Source organism: Lepidochelys olivacea (assembly GCF_965140295.1).
Source record: "Lepidochelys olivacea isolate rLepOli2 genome assembly, chromosome: 2".
NCBI classification, from domain to species: Eukaryota; Metazoa; Chordata; order Testudines; family Cheloniidae; genus Lepidochelys; species Lepidochelys olivacea.
The window spans coordinates 84430481-84443916 of NC_140412.1; the positions used below are offsets into that span (position 1 = coordinate 84430481).

The following is a 13436-nucleotide window of genomic DNA, read 5'->3' on the forward strand; positions in this document are numbered from 1 at the left end:
CCTATTGACCTGAAATACAATCCCATAACACTTTAAGAAAACAGTCTGAAAACAAAGACTTTATCATTTCCATAGAGAATACCGATGGGAAGAAGTGTGCAATGCCAACCAGTCAGTCTTTCAAACTTGTAGAGCTTTTTGGATATTAGAGACCAGACTTGAGCCTTACACTCAAGGTAATCACATTGCTCACTCCTAGTTTGATACTGCATATATGTATTCTGGCGATGAATAAACTATATGAACTACAACTGAAGGGACAGAAGCAGGAGAACTGAAAACAGGTGCTTGAATGCAGGGGCTACTGGGCCAAACCTTAGTGGTGTTGGACCATGGGAGTGCAGGACAGGCAAAGGGAGTGAGCAGAGATGGGCAGCCAGGATCAGGAGGAGCTACCCTAGCTTCAGATGGGAGTGGAGTTCTGAGTCAGGAAGTGTGGTGTGGTGGGTGAGGGGCTGGGCTATTGGCTAAGCGGGGTGTGTTGGGGGATGACGAGGTTAGGGGCTGGGATGTTGGGGACTGCAGCCAGTGGGGCTGCAGTGAGTTGGATGTATGTCAGGGCTGCTGGGATGTGTGGGGTTTGTCAGAATAAGTGGGGGCTGGTGGAAGGTACTGGGTGGAGAGAGGGGAATTCTGGGAGCTGTGTGGTGTGCGGAATATATTGGGCAGGAGTGCTTTAAGGAAGGTGAATCCCCTCCCCAATTTCCATAGTGTACAGGGGTCCAAAATTCTTTAATCTGGGCCTGGCAATGGCAGACCTCAAATATGTATATTTACATTGTACATGCACAGATGCAAGAAGGGCCACTATGTTATTAGACCACCAGGAGAAATACCAGTTTAACTGATAGTTCTAGATTAATTCCTTAATGGAATGTACTTTAACCAATAACACAATGTAACATAAAGGAAATGCTCCTTTTTCTACTCTTAGCAGTAATACAAATACTAATATGTTATCTATGTCATATAGATACGTTGCATGCATTCATCGAAGCGAGGTAAGGTTTTTTGAGATTTTTCATTCAGAGGTGGTGAAAGCGTGTACTGCATAATCTTTAAATTTCCTTTAAAGCTTATATGGAAAGAGGAAGCAGTGACCCAGCCCTAATTCTGAATTCCTTTTCTTGTGTATTTAAGTCAAATTCTAACACTTGTGTTTATTGACTGAAAACACCTAACAATACTTATTTTAGAAAGTTATTAATTGATTTTCTTTGGTAGGATGTCTACTCCTGATTGTGGATCAAAGAAATTCTAAAGATTGTGGTGGATAAAGGTTTAATATTGTTATTTAAGTACTCTTAAATACCACCCATCAACAACACTTGTTTGTTCTTACAATTAAAACTGTAAGCATATTAGACCGAGTTTTAGAAGTTTTAGCAGTTTGCCCAAGCACTGTACTTTTTCCTTCCTAAAGCTAAGTATTCCATAAACTTGGCTTAGCAGAAGCAACTAAGGGCTACAGCATGACGGCTTCGGCCATCTACCCCCACTCTCACATTCCTGTTAAAAAAACCCAGACATATATTGTAGTGCAGATGAGACCCTGACTACATTTGTACCATGAACTTCAGGGTATGATTAAAACATAGTTATGGCCTCATCTGTGTTATGAGATTGGGAAGAAACACGTGCACAGAAGAGAAAGTAACAATGGAGGACCTGGGCCTCTTCCAGCATGGTTGTTTCTACAGTAATATTAACCAGCCTTAAATATCAGATTGCTAACAACGAAATCTCCCACAAGTTTCCTCAGAAGTGAGCTATAGGCCTGATCTGCAAAGATTTACATACAAGTAACTTTGCTCATGTGAGCAACCACCTTGTCAATGGGGGTTGTCATGTAAGGTTATTTACGTGTTAGTCTGTAGGATCAGGCCAGGTAGGTAAATGCTATTAAAGTGTTCTTTACTCTTTTCCATCCTTCTCTAGTATCTAGTGTAAAGAACACCCAGTATTCAGTGGGCATGCAGATTTATCCACAGGAGATTTTGCCCTGAAGTACCAATCATTTGTGTGTGGAATCATTTTAAATGCAGCAGCAGCGTCAGTATTTAAAGTTTACATAGCTGAGCTGGTCAACAGTTTGCTCTCGTATGAAACATTTTTGAGGCCATGTCTACACTAGTGAGCTCACAGCAGCACAGCCGTACCGATGCAGCTGTGCTGCTGTAAGATCACTCTATGCCCACGAGAGAGAGCTTTCCCGTCAACACAATAAAACCACCTCAACAAGCAGCGATAGCTATGTCAGCTAGAGAAACTCTCCCACCAACATAGCGCTGGGCACACTACCACTTATGCCGGCAAAATTTATGTCACTCTTGGGTGTGTGTTTTTTCCATACTGCTGAGCGACATAAATGGTAGCGTAGACGTGGTCTGAATATTTAACATATGTAGCACACATCTCTGAAGCACATTCAAGATCACAAGAAACCCAGCAAGTTGTCTCCACTCCCAAAATGCAAACAGAAAACAAAGCCACACTGGAAAAAAATTATCTAATTTCCTGTGTAGCCTCCTGGAGTATTCAAGAAATTGAAAAACAAATATCAGTCTGAGGTTTTAGTGGTCATTACTTCCTCTGCACTCTCTAACCATATCCTGTAACACTACATATTACTACTCCTGACAAGAAAAACAAATCTCCATCCCCATCCTCAGTCCCGACAGCTGAGATTAACCAAGGCACTCTCACTGTCAACCCCCACTGTGGTACATCAGGAGATTAGAGCTCTCAGAGAAAGGTCCTTGATTTTGGAATTAACTTCTCTTGTTGGGTGACAGACCATGAGGGTCTGTATACTCTTAAAAACACTGAGCAATGGAGGGGTATTCCTGTCACTGTAGTTAATCCACCTCCCCGAAAGGCAGTAGCTAGGTTGATGGAAGAATTCTTGTCTACACCAGGAATTAAGTCGGCATAGCTATGTGTCTCGAGGGTGTGGATTTTTAACACCCCTAAGGAGACACAGCTATACACTGAAAACTAAGTCTGTTGATCTCCAGCGCATGTGGCAAGGCCAATCCATTTACTCAAACTTTTGTCTGAAAGCAATATTTTAAACCAAAAACAATATTAACATAAACCCATTATAAACAAGTTTATTTCTGTTACTAACATCTTAGCCCCTGATCTCGCAAATAGCTGTCACATGCTTAACTTTATCCATTGGCATAGTCTCACTGACTTCAATAGGACTACTAATGTGCTTATGCAAAAACTTACATTTGCTTGCTAGATGAGCACCTAGCAGAGTCCTTTACTTCAACAGAACCAAGATTTAGCTCTTCAAAACTAAAATCTAAATACTTGGCCAAGACGACGACAACAACATCATTATCATAAAGCCTAAAATACACCTGGGCACTTTTCCAGATGTGTTTTCACAGAAGGTGACAACTAGTAATGCAATATGGGGCCTTTAAGATCTCAGTCACTGGTTTGAATCTTTCCTAGCATAGAAGCCACAGAAAGTGGTTACCATACCACAGCTGTGAAGTGGTTTATATAAAAAGAACTAGTGATTGCCACAACACAAAAGCCACCATCATAAATAGCACCCTTGTTGACATTCCCAGAGAGGCCAGAGATTTAAGTGAACATGAAGATTAGCCTACCTTCTCACTCAGAGATGGTGACTCCAGGAGAAGGATTAAATCATACTAGTAGGGTGGCGTAGGACACTTTGCATTTCCACTGTCTGTGCTGAATCTGCTCTGTGTATAACACCTTTCACAAGAACTGTTCTCAGAGCATTTTCTTCTAGAATCTCTCAAACACAGCTAATGTTTGTTTGGGTTTTTGGGAGGATGGGAAGGGATGGGGGGGAAGCATGCTATTTGACAGAGTTGGTTTAGTCAAACCTAGTAGAATAATCTAGTGTTCTTGTGATAGTGTTTGTTTTGGCACGGACATTAATTTTTAAATTCTTAACATTAAATGGCTTGTTCAAACTGTGTCCAGATTATGGAAATAGCGTAGTCAGTCCAACAAACAATGAATAAAGATGAAACAGCATACTTTTCCCAGTAGTGGCATGAACATCTGGACTAGTCTACTGAAAACGTGTCGCTTAGGTTTTTCTTTTGTCCATAAGTAGCTTTTAAAACAGAAAATATAGAACATAAAGTCATGTTACCACTTAATTCATAAAGCAAGCTTTGGTTATATAAACTGACATTTGTCACAAAACAGATATTTACCAACACGTAACAACAACACACATTTACCACAGTGGAACAACAAACACAGTTCTGATTTATTCTCTTGGAGTTGCTGGAAGTATATTGCATATCAGAACAAGAAGGTAAAGCCTCCCATCTAACAAAAAAAATTGCTTTCTAGAGCAGAAAATGTTCTTGTTTGTTATGTTATATGAATATTAGCTAAAAAAAAAAAACCCTTGATGTTTTCGAAGAAGACATTCTGCTGTTCTGTTACTTTGGTATAATATAGGTCAAATTTAAAGTCTGAAGTTACATGCCAAAGTCACTGTTTCCCTGATACTCTACAACACGTCAATTGCAATATTTTTCCCTAAAGGCTATCACTCTGTATCTGACCTATAAGTCCTCATCCTCAAAGGAAACCTGCACAACACTTTCAAAAGATGTCCCTGGAAGCTTAAATTCGTAACTTTGCTAGACACTAAAAACCATGGACTGAATAGAAACACTGCATTTATGGCTTTTGTAATCTGCAACCCATGAACAATCCTGCACCCACAGCTGCTTAATTTCCCAGAGCTGAAGAAAACCTTTGCATATGCTCGAAAGCTTGTCCTTCTCACCAACAGAAGTTAGTCCAATAAAAGATATAACCTCATCCATCCGTCTGCTTAAGAAAGTTTGGCAGTTTAAATATATTTTTAGATTTACAGTAGCTGTTTTTTTCTATAGAGCCAGAATACCAGGTTAGTTGCAGGCATAGATGGATTGAGGACAAAAAAATAAAATAAAATCCACTTTATAACATAAAATACAAATGATATATACTTAGGGCCCAATCATGCTCCCATTGACATGGATCAACTTCAAACATTCAGGATTTGAATCCAAAGTAGTGAAAGACTTAAGAAAACCAAACAAAAGACCTGCGCAATCACTGTCAGTGTTTTACACTCAAGTTTTTGTCTTGTAAACTTAATAGCATGCACCGTACTGTTTTTTCTTGGAAACTTGATATAGTCCTTCTGACGTGTAAGCTTCATTTATGTCACAAACACTACCTTGTCCTGCGACTACAGATCAACTACCTGATTTTACAAAACTTGTGTGTATGTTTAGCTTTATGCACGTGAATTTAATGGAACCATTTGTAAATAAAGTTATGTACGTACTTAAGAGTAAGGCTCAGGCCCAAAGTTCTACTGTTCAGTAAAGGAGTCAATTTTGCAATTTATTAAGTCAGTAGAAACAGCTGTGTTAAAACTGTATTACAGAACTTTGGTAGTTACACTAACTATATTTGAAAGCAAATTCATTATCAATGTCTGTTTCACACTCTTATAATTTCTCAGAGAAAAAGTTATGGTTTACAGTGAAGTTTCACATCTTGGATTTGTGGCCGAAGGTTAATTCTGTGTGTGAAATGACAAAATTCCATTTAGTTTTATGAACCTGTCAGCATGTGAAAAAAGCAAACAACATCATTCCCCACCAATATTCTCTACATTACAAACTGGTTTCAGACAGGTTTGCTCTAGACTATCTTAAAAATAGTTAATTTTAACATGAACAAACATAAACTTAGTTTTAAATGAGGACAAAAATTCTTTGGTATGTTTGGGGAAATCTGTCCTGAGAATAAAGTTCTATAGTGTTATAATTGCACTCCGACAACGCAAAGTGCAGCACTCCATATCAGTGTGTGTACAGGTTGTATAGAGTTGCATACATTACAATAAGTGCAAGCAAGTGCATGTATCTCAATTAAGGCATAAGATGTATATATACACACACTATATGGCCCCTATCTTATGGGAACTCAGGTACATGCTTAACTTTATGTAGTGCAAATAGTCCCATTCAAGTCAATGTGTCTACTCACAGCGCATAAAGTTAAGGACAAGCCTCTGCAGGACTGGAGGCCTAGGTATTCTCTATATATGCTTTTAATTATTTTATTTATAAATAAAGACGGCTTGGTGAAGTGTTGTGATTGAAAAATATATATAAAAGTCAGAAATTTAAAGTAACCATGCCTCAGCTAGACACACAGATGTAATAATGCCCAACAATAAACAGAATATACAATACTACATAATAATTAGACAATGGTGCCAAGTTAGTTGATTTGGAAATCAATTTTCAATTTCCTGACTTTGCTGGTTTAGATTCTCAAGACACAGTGCTTCTTTAACATAGTGTGGGGGAGGGGGCGCTTGCACTGAACTGATAAAAGAAGCAATTCAGCCTTGGACCATGCTATACTGGATATGGCTCATTATGAGCCAAGGTGGTCAAAATTAAAGCCAAGAAACAAACGCTCTTCCATCAATACCAGTGTAAAACATATGCTGGTGTAACTACAAGGGAAAAGGGAAAAAACCTTGACCATACACCTCCCAGCATGCGCCCTGGTGGAGAAATGTCGAGGAAACTGAAAGGAGTGGTAAGTGAAAATGAAAAGCGGAGCCTCCAATAAACTTGTTTGCTCTTTCGCCCCCTCTCAAAACAATGAGACACGCTGTGGCTTTCAATCAAAGCAAGCCAGGGAAGGCAGAGACCCCTCTCCCCAGAGCAGTTGTTGCCAGGCTTCAAGCGGCCAACAGACAGCGGCCGCTGCCACCCTTGCAAGGAACGGGACTGACGGGCAGAGGGGAAGCCACCAACGGGATCCTCCTGCCCCCCCCCCGCGCCTCAGAGATAGTCCCCTGGGGTGCGGCCACCCCCCAGCCCGGCCAGGCATACGGGCTCTGCTCCCCGCTGGGCGGGGAAAAGTTACCGGGAACTTTCTGTCAACCCAAGGGGGGCAGTGGAAGGGGGCGGGGCACCGCCCATCGTCCTGCCAGGGACACGGAGCCGGCCGGGGGGAAGGGGCTCGCCCAGGGCGGGGGAGGCGGCCGCGCTGACTGGGGGCTCCGGAGGGGGGAGGGACTGGGGCCTATCGCTCTCCGGGCGCCGCCGCCGCAGCCTCTCCGGTGGTGAAGGCGCGGCCGGTTTCTCACCTGCTTCTCAAGCCGCTCCGGCAGGGAAGGACTCGAGCCCCCTGCTCCTCCCGGGGCCGCCGCCGGACCGGGCAGCGAAGTGGGGGGGAAGAGGAGGAGGAGGAGAAGGAGGAGGGATCCGGACGCGCTCTGCGCGCGGAGACTCGCTGCGAGGAGGAGGAGGAGGAGGAAGCTCCCCCGCCCGGCCGGCCTTCTGCCTCCTGCCTGCCTGCCTCCCCCGCCTTCACTGGCGCTGCGGCCGCCCCATGCGCCCGCGGAACCTCCCCCTCCCGCCCGACCGCCGCCCGACTCAGAGGCCGCGGGGCGGAGCCGGGCAGCGGGGGCGCTCCCCGCCTCCGGCGGCAGCTCCCGCCTCAGCGGAGCGCGAGTTCAGCGTCCCGACCTAACATGGCGGCCGCGGCGGCGGCCGAAGTGTTACCCCCGCCCCCCAGTCGGGCCCTCCCGAGCAGCCCCTGGCCGGGGGGGGGGCGCCCCCGAGGCCAGGGCAGCCCCACTGTCTGTGTGTGGGAGCATGGAAGGGGTTATAGGGGGCGGCGCTGGATTTGGGGGGGCACTAGGGTAGGTCACCCTCGGGTCGGGCAGCCGGAGCCACAACAGCGCGCGGGATGGCCGAGGTAGGTGGGGAGCTCCAAGTATTTGCGGAGAGGGATGAGGCGGGAGGTTTGGGGGGAGGTGGTGCTGGAGCAGTTCGGAGGGCTTCGTAGGGATTAGTTAGTCCATTAGGGGAGGGGGGGACACAGGTTTTGGGGGAAAGTTTTATGGATTTTTTTATTGGCAATTAGGAGTCAGTGGGGGAGCAGCCCTGGAAGGTGTTTTTTTTTTTGGGGGGGGGGGGTTGGAAGAGTAGCAATACGTTGGGGTTAGGAGGAAGAGAAGCCTCGGAGCTTTCCTAGGAGTATTAGGGAAGAACTAGCAGCCTCTTTTTAGAGGGGTGGAAGAGGTGCAGAGCTTTATTTTCTCATCTTTCTTTTCTCCACTGCACCTTGCATTAGGGCTGTGACTAATTCAATAAGTTTTTACGTACAGATTTTAAATCTTTCAAACAACAAAATTCTTCAAGAGAAAGCGTCTTAAAAATTGCTTTAAGTTATTCCCTAAGTCTGCAAACGAATAAGATTTGGAAGGCTCCCTGTATTTCATTCTCTACTTTTTTTAAAAAACTTGTTCAAGTGAAACAGAAGAGCCTTTCTTCGTCTTTCAGAAGTGCTTCTATTACAGCTCCTGCTGAGGGGAAAGTTCACTGCTTGCAGACCAGAGTCCTTAACTAGGAGAAGGTCAAAGTGACACAACAGAATACGTAAACGTTTGAAATAATGTGAGATTAGCTTTTACATCATCATTTCCTGCAACCTCAATTTCATGATTTAGCATTTCACATGTAAATAATCTAAAGTAATAACAAACAACAGTTTTTGTGAGGAAGAGGTAAACTTGAGTCTGCACGAGGGGAAGGGTCACAATCACAAAAGTGCAACAAGAAATGAACAAAAAGAAAGTCCTACAAACGAAAGCTATTGAACTTTACATGTATAAATCAGCAATTACCTCCTGCCTATTACTGGCCTTAATCTGTTGACAATTACTTTCATCATGATTTTTCCAGTACTGATAATAAGCTTATACCTAAGAACATAAGAACGGCCATAGTGGGTCAGACCAAAGGTCCATCTAGTCCGCTAGACTGTCTTCTGACAGTGGCCAATACCAGGTGCCCCAGAGGGAATGAACAGAACAGGTAATCATCAAGTGATCCATTCCCTGTCGCCCATTCCCAACCGCTGGCAAACAGAGGTTAGGGACAACATCTCTGTCCATCCTGGCTAATAGCCATTGATGGACCTATCCTCCATGGACTTATCTAGGTCTTGGAATCATAGAATATCAGAGTTGGAAGGGACCTCAGGAGGTCATCTAGTCCAACCCCCTGCTCAAAGCAGGACCAATCCCCAATATTTGCCCCAGATCCCTAAATGGCCCCCTCAAGGTTTGAACTCACAACCCTGGGGTTAGCAGGCCAGTACTACCACGGAGCTATCCCTCCCTCCAGGGTTCTTTTTTGAACCTTGTTATAGTCTATAATTATTTGGCTCAGCAGGATCTCTTTTCTTCAGGACTGGTACAACTATGGCCTTTAGTCAGCCATCTGATACCTCCTCTTGCTCCTGTACCTTAAACATTTTTCCTAATGCTCTGATAGCACTTGTCCCATAGGCTTTTAGCAGTTCAGCTGTAATATTCAGCTGTGTATTCATGCAGCTTTCCCAAATTGTTTTTAACTGAGACTTAAAGGAGTGGGTGAAGGGCAGCATGCAGGATTGGCTGCAGTCAGAAAGATTACAGTGCAGAAATTATAAAAGACAAACAGATGATAGGAGGCCAGAGAAAATAATGCAAATACAATCAATATCAGTCAGATGTAAAGGCTGACCACCTAAATGGTGGGACATTGTACATAAAAACAATGTCTTTAACCTCTTACTGATCCATGAGAAGATCTTTCCACTTAACTGTCCCATGACTGCTTACTTTGCTTAATAAATTTTACCAAATTCTTTTAAAGGTTTTCTGAAAGTGCACTATATCCACTGCATCACAGTTGGCCACATGCTTGTTAACACCCTCAAATAATTCTAGTAGTTTGGTGAGGCATGATTTCCTTTTACAAAAGCTGTGTTGACTCTTCCCCATCCTATTGTGTTTATCTCTTTGTCTAATAATTCTGTTCTTTACTATAGTTTTTACTAGTTTATCTGGTACTGAAGTTATGCTTACTGGCCTGTATTTATCAGGATCATTCCTGGAGCCTTCTTTAAAAATCAGCATTATATTAGCTATCCTCCAGTCATCTGGTACAGAGGCTGATTTAAGCAATATGTTACATACCACAGTTGTACAGTTAGTAGTTCTGCAATTTCATACTTGACTTCCTTTAGAACTTTTGGGTGAATAGCATCTGGTGCTGGTGACGTATTACTGTTTAATTTATCATTCTGTTCCAAAACCATCTCTATTGACACCTTAATCTGGGAAAACACCTCAGAATTTGTCACCCAAAAGGAATGGCTCAGGTGTGGGAATTTCCCTCACATCCTCTGTAATGGTGATTAATACAAAGAATTAATTTAGCTTTTCCACAACAGCCTTGTCTTCCTTGAGTGCTCCTTTAGCACCTCCATCATCCAGTGGCCTCCCTGATTGTTTGGTAGGCTTTCTGCTTCTGATGTACTTAAAAGAAAAATTGCTGTTAGTTTTTGTGTCTTTTGTTGATCCTCTTGGATCAGATCCTGTGTGCCACTTAGGTCTAAATGAGGAATTCTCTCCCCTTGTAGGTTCCAGGACTAGCTGCTACAAGAAGCAGTCATTAAGAGTTTCTAGAAATTTTCTCTCTGTATCTTGAGGTGACATGTTCCTAATCAATAGGGGACATTTGAAATCCCCCATTATTACTGGGTTTTCTGTAGCCGCTCTAATCGCCCTGCGCATTTCACAGTCACCATCACAGTCAGGTGGTCAGTAGCATATTCCTATGGCTATATTCTTATTATTCATGCATGGAATTTTATCCCTAGAGATTCTGTGGTACTGTCTGATTCATTTAAATTTTTTTTACTATATTTTATTCTGTGTTTTCTTTCAGATGAAGTGCCACCGCACCTCCTGCCAGTGCAAACTACTGTCATTACTATATTTTTTGTACACTGGTTTTACTGTGTCCCATTGCTTATCCTTCTACCAATTTTCTGATTCTTATTATAGCAATATCATTTAATACCAAGCACTCACATTCACTTATCTTCATATTTAAACTTCTTGCATTTGTATTCAGGCATTTATAAAATTTGACATTTCATTTTCTGCCTTCATGTGATGTAGGAACATTACCTCCAGCCTGGTTATGGAGGAAAATGCCATGGTCAGGAGTGAATGATGCTGTTGTATTGCTCCCAGTGTTTGTAAAAGTGCTTTTGGGAGGAGGAGAATTACCACCTCTCACGAGTACCTTTACTTGTTTTCAACTGTTAGGTCACATTTGGATCTGGAGTTGCATCTGCTTACATCGTGTGTGAATTTGCCTCAAAGGATGGAGGTAAAACCTTCATAAAAATATTAAACAGCTGACAGTGATTTTAATACAAATATGTATTAAAAATGAGAAAATAATGTAACGGAGCTCAACATTTCTCTTAATTAGAGAATCTCATGGAGTACAGCGATTTGTAATGTTTGATTTAAAACAAATGAGTTAATAGTTTCATATTTGTATCAGGAAGCAGTTAACAAAAAATAAATAAATTGCAAAGCAAGTTAATGTTTTAGGATCTGAAATTTCATTACCATAAGTCCCACTCACGTGATCTTGTTAAAATTAGTAAAGTCTATAAAATGTGATTTAGGTAATCAAATGATAGAATTGATATTTAATTTTCAAATTAAACACTGAGGTTTACAGATTCACATTAGCAAATGAATTACTTAAGCAAAGAGTATATACAGCATAGGACAATTCTGTTCTCACTAATACTGGTCAATGGAGTTCATTTGGATTTAAGGAACAGAATTTGGACTTTAGGGCTCAGTTGTGTGCTCATATACAGACACAAGTATTTCTGCCTCTTGTATGCGTAGTTAGTTTTACTTAGTCAGGCTTCTACTCAGGGCACCCTCCTCTTTACCTCTTGACTGCTGTATTCCCTTAAAATCAGCATAAGGAGTGAGTGAATTTTGGTGCAGTTCCTATTGTCTGAACAGTTCAACGTAGCCTCACCATTTGCAGACATCAGTGAAGGTTTGTGTGCTAGTCATGTGTAAATGGTTGTTTATGCAAAGTATCATTAAATATTATTTGAAAATTTAGCTCTCAGCTGTTTATTATTTTAACTCCCATAAGGAATGGTCATTATTTATACAACTATAAAATAATTTTTATTTAATTAGTTAGCTAAAGGACTGGGGCTCCTATGCAACTCTAATACAACCACTACTAATAAAAAGGCAATGAAGTATGTGTGTGAGCAGGAGAATGAACAGAAAGAAAGAAGGGGGGAATGGAGACAAAAGATACAACTTGGCTTTCCTCCTTCCGTTGGGCATCTTTATGGATTCACTGATGGATGACCAAGGAAGAAAACAAAAAGAAACCCTTTGAGATTTCTGAAGATGAATGGGCTGAATTCCTGAAGAACTTTGACAGATGAATCTGATACATGAGGAAATTAAAGCATGTTACACTTTACAGCCAGTAACTGGAAACATTTAAGGAAAACTGATAACTTATTAAAATGAAGGAAGATTGTATTGTAGTGACAAAAAAGATACATTTGCAGGGGTCTGTACACTGCTCAGAGTTGGGTTTTTTTTTCATTTTTAAAAAAATTATAAAGTGGCACTTAAAACTCAGGCCTTCAGTTGCTGGCTAAAAATTCAATTATTAAGTGTATGTACAAATGGCGTTGAAGAGCTAAGGGGATTTCATTATTACCTAAAAGTTCCAATTTGCATGTTGCATTAAAGGAATTCTGAATTCCATTTTTATCAGGATAAATTAGCAGTAAACTGTGCTCATGGAAGTGTTTTATTTAATGGGGACTTTAAGTAGGTTTTTTTTATTATTATTATTATTCCCATGCTGTTTGCAAAGTAGTACAATACATTGCTCCGAAACACTGAATAGCAGAGTAAAACTGGAATAAGTCTACATCATACTCCTGAGAGTGGGCATCAAATATGGTCTTGGTTTCTAAAAGGATTGGGGTCAATCTTACAGCACCCTCTTCCTACTGGACCATGTTTTGCTCTTGCTGAGCAAGCTCACTCCCTGGAGTAATTCTGTGTGAGCTTTCTCAAGGAATCCAGGAAAGCAGTTTCCAGCAGTGTTAGCTGGCTTATTTTTAAGCATTCTTAACAAAACTTCACAGACTCTTCCCTCAAATGTCTGTGCAGGCCAAGCAGTTCTCCCTCACACCAGTAACTTCAGCAACCCAAAGTTTTCTAGCTCTTACCTCAGAGCCTAAGCAATAAAGGACTTCACACAGTCTCCCTTCTCTCCATTTGATTTCTGGACCAATTCCTTAGTTCAGTAGCAGTCCACTAGGAGCATAGCCCCTCAGCTCTGTGGGGAAATTGCAATCCCGCTCCTCTGTTTCCTGCTGTCTTCTTTTACAAGGGTCAGGTAATTAAGTTCTAGCTCTCAGGTGCTGCAGGCAGAGCTAATCAGCCAGCCAGTTGCAGGCCTCTGACCCTAGAGGAATGGTATCTC

At 41.9% G+C, this 13436-nt stretch overlaps 1 protein-coding gene across 1 annotated transcript in view; it reads right to left on the reverse strand.

Annotated features, from left to right (window-relative positions):
* YES1 (YES proto-oncogene 1, Src family tyrosine kinase) overlaps positions 1-7336 on the reverse strand; it is a 68392-nt gene extending 61056 nt beyond the window's left edge. The window contains exon 1 of the mRNA XM_084620692.1: positions 7181-7336. The gene's annotated coding sequence lies outside the window, so the exon portion shown is untranslated. The remainder of the gene's footprint in view (positions 1-7180) is intronic.
* Between the last annotated feature and the right edge of the window lie 6100 nt (positions 7337-13436).